We start from the raw sequence: 3131 nt of genomic DNA on the forward strand, positions 1-3131 counted from the left end.
CTATAAATCTAGTCAAAATCACACACACACACACACACACACACACACACACACACACACACACACACACGCACACACGCACACACACGCGCGCGACAGAGAAATAGACACAGAGAGAACACCAAGACCTAATGTCCTTTGGAAGAGGGCTAACTTCAGCTCTCAACCTGCTTCATCTGACTTTGCCAGTCACTATCAGAGTTCATCTGGGCAAACTGTAACTTAATTTTTCTCCGTGGTTAGTGTGGTTGCCTTTCTCATAATTAATTTGGTGGTAATAGTAAAAAACAAACAAACAAACAAATCCCCAAAGAGGTCGAGAGAATTAAAAGATATTGTGCCAGGCACAGTGGGGCACACCTTTAATCCCAGCACGTGGGGAGCCTGATCTACATAGTTTCAGGCTAGCCAGGGCTACACAGAGAGCCTGTGTAAAAACAAAGACGTGTACCAAATAAACCAGACGTTGCGTATAAAATCTTTACCGCATTCAAAACACAGAACAAATTCCTGGTGGTCGTGTGACCCCTTTGGCTCCATCACTAAACCTCCCGGGGTTTTAGTTTTTCTTCTGTTCTAGATTTCTTTTTCCCAACAGCCTAGAAAGATTACAGAGGACCATAATTAGCACACCCAGCAGCAGCCTAATTCTGCAGCTCAGCCATTCTTAAAATTAACCTGTTTATATGTTAATCTAACTCTCCAGGCGTAGCAGGCTTCATCATTAGGAAAACAGAGCCTCTCTCATGTTGACCTTCCCATTTTCCTCAGCAAACACACTCCCTGAGAACCCAAAGGTACACAGGCTGCCCTTTAAAAAAACCAACAAAGGGCAGCTTGAATTTTCAAGATTTTTCTTTGCCGTTCACAGTGAGCTCAGAAGTGGCTAAGAGGTGACCTTCCTGGATGAAATGTGTGTTGACAGGGAGAGGCTGTGGGAGTCCATTTCTAATGGACTAACCACCACAGTCTTTTACATTGAAAAGGTTTGGGGTGTGTGTGTGTGTCTGTGCTGGTGAGCTTACCTCCAGCACCAGGTCCGTGCTCTATCCCCGAATGACACTCCCAACCTAAAAGGAATTTAATTTACAAGAAATTAGAGCAGCAGTGGGACCATTACAGGAAAATCCTGGTCCACAGAAGTCTGCAGGTTGGGTGGAGACCTAACATTCCAGTGGCACCGCCCCTCAGGAAGGAGGCTGCCTCACCTTAAGCTGAGCTGAAGAGGTGGGTGGGATAATGATCCCTTTAATGAGACATTGCACTTTTTATTCCCAGGATTCCCACCCCTAACACAGTCTCTACAAGCGCCCGAGGTTGCAGAGAGGCTCAGCGACTTCCTTTTCCTTTTATTCTTCTGTTTCTTCCAGACACTGGCCAGAACTTTGGTTTGCTCTTTCTGATGCAGGAGCTTCTTACAGCCCTGTCACTCTGAAGCCCTCTCCTTGCGGCAGACTATATGCCAGAAACACAAGGTTTTTATTGCTTTTGTTTTGTTTTGTTTTGTTTTGTTTTGTTTTGTTTTGTTTGTTTTTCTCTTCTCCATTCTCCTCTGGGCAGCTGCAGAGATTTACAGCTTGTCTACCCTAGCAGGGCGTGTGTGTGTGTGTGTGTGTGTGTGTGTGTGTGTGTGTGTGTGTGTGTGTGTGAGAGAGAGAGAGAGAGAGAGAGAGAGAGAGAGAGATTGAGATTGACACCTAGCCACCCAGAGAGAGAGAGAGAGAGAGAGAGAGAGAGAGAGAGATTGAGATTGACACCTAGCCACCCAGACATGCACAGAGCCCTTGCTAAGTCATTCAGCAGCTACCACACAGAGAGAACTGGATGATGGCCAGTCTGTATGCAAGGGTCATCAGGAAAGATGGTTGCCATTAGTTATAGATGCACAGGAAACGGAGGTCAACGCACCCTTGACCACTTGAAAGTTGGTGAGGAATGATCTGCAAGTCAGGAGACCGGCTTTTGGCTTCTCCTAAGGAGGGTTTCTGCAATCACCACACCTTCTTCTGCTCCTCATTCCAAGGAAGGCGTTAATAGCTCTTAGCATCTGTCAAGTTTTGATGTCTCCTGTTGGGAACATGACATTGTTGTTTGGTTTTGGACTGGGGTCAAGGGGCTGAGTTTTTACACATCAAAGCAGACCTAACCTCCAGGTTCTTCCAACTAAGCAGACCTAACCTCCAGGGTCTCCCAACAATCCTCAGTCTCTCCCTGGCTTACCCTGCCCCCAACCCTGAGTTTTCCAGCCCAAGGGCTGGGCTGCCCTTACCCAAGAGGCTCCTCCCTATATAATCCAGACATTTTGGTCTCTTGATCTCTTCTCCTCTTCTCTCTCCCGTACTCCCCCAGCCCCTTTCCCTATCATGACCCCCTGGCCTTGGTCCTTGGGGCCAATGAACTCACCACCCAAGGGGCAGCTTCCCAATAAAACTGCCTTTAATCTAATCTGGTTTGAATTGGCTTTTCTCACCGGATAGAAATAACCTATTCATTGCCTCAAGCTTAGTGGGCCACTGGGAGACAAGCAAATCACAAATCAAAATCCTGCTGCCTTGGCTGGGCTGGGCCTGTCCCCTCTGAGGAGATTAGACTCCTCTCAGCTTCCACCTGAATGGCAGGGCTTCTCATGAATACAAGGAAAGCCGCAAGTGTTGATGCTCCCTGAGCAAAAGTACAGTCTGGTGTGAAAACAACACACCAAGGAGCTTTGCTTGGGGCCACTGTCTAAACTTCCACCACCATGGTAATTCATTTATTAGACGGATGCCGCTTTGAACCATGGAAAGTGCGGACCAGAGCTGTTCCCTCCCCTTCCTTCCATATGACTCTTAGGGATTGAGCCCTTGTGATCTCCTGTGGTTTCAAAGCAGGGATTCTTAAATTGGGCCTTCTGGCATCACCTGTGTGCCCAGAGTGCCGTGACAGCTCACCTACAGGACTCCCCTAGTCAGTGAGTCTGGGTAGACACGAGGATTTGCATCTAGTGAGTCTGGTAAGGCTCTTGAAGTCCCCAGCACCACAGTCTCCAAGCAGGCTGGGGCTCGCTGAAGCCAGCATCACGAAGACCATTTCAGTGTGAGATTTAGTGGACTCTTCCTCCAAAGAGAAAGGCCTCTGGAAGAACAATGCAA

The 3131-nt window shown here is 47.8% G+C and overlaps 1 long non-coding RNA gene across 1 annotated transcript in view; it reads right to left on the minus strand.

The window, feature by feature from the left end:
* Positions 1-333: 333 nt before the first annotated feature.
* Positions 334-3131, minus strand: part of LOC102549383 (uncharacterized) — a 4892-nt gene continuing 2094 nt past the window's right edge. Inside the window, exons 3-6 of the long non-coding RNA XR_015629273.1 lie at positions 2931-3114; positions 1909-2067; positions 1026-1070; positions 334-599 (exon numbers count right to left, since the gene is read on the minus strand). This is a non-coding gene — a long non-coding RNA (uncharacterized LOC102549383). The remainder of the gene's footprint in view (positions 600-1025; positions 1071-1908; positions 2068-2930; positions 3115-3131) is intronic.

This window comes from Rattus norvegicus, chromosome 9 (genome assembly GCF_021556685.1).
Source record: "Rattus norvegicus strain SHRSP/BbbUtx chromosome 9, alternate assembly SHRSP_T2T, whole genome shotgun sequence".
Taxonomy (NCBI): Eukaryota; Metazoa; Chordata; class Mammalia; order Rodentia; family Muridae; genus Rattus; species Rattus norvegicus.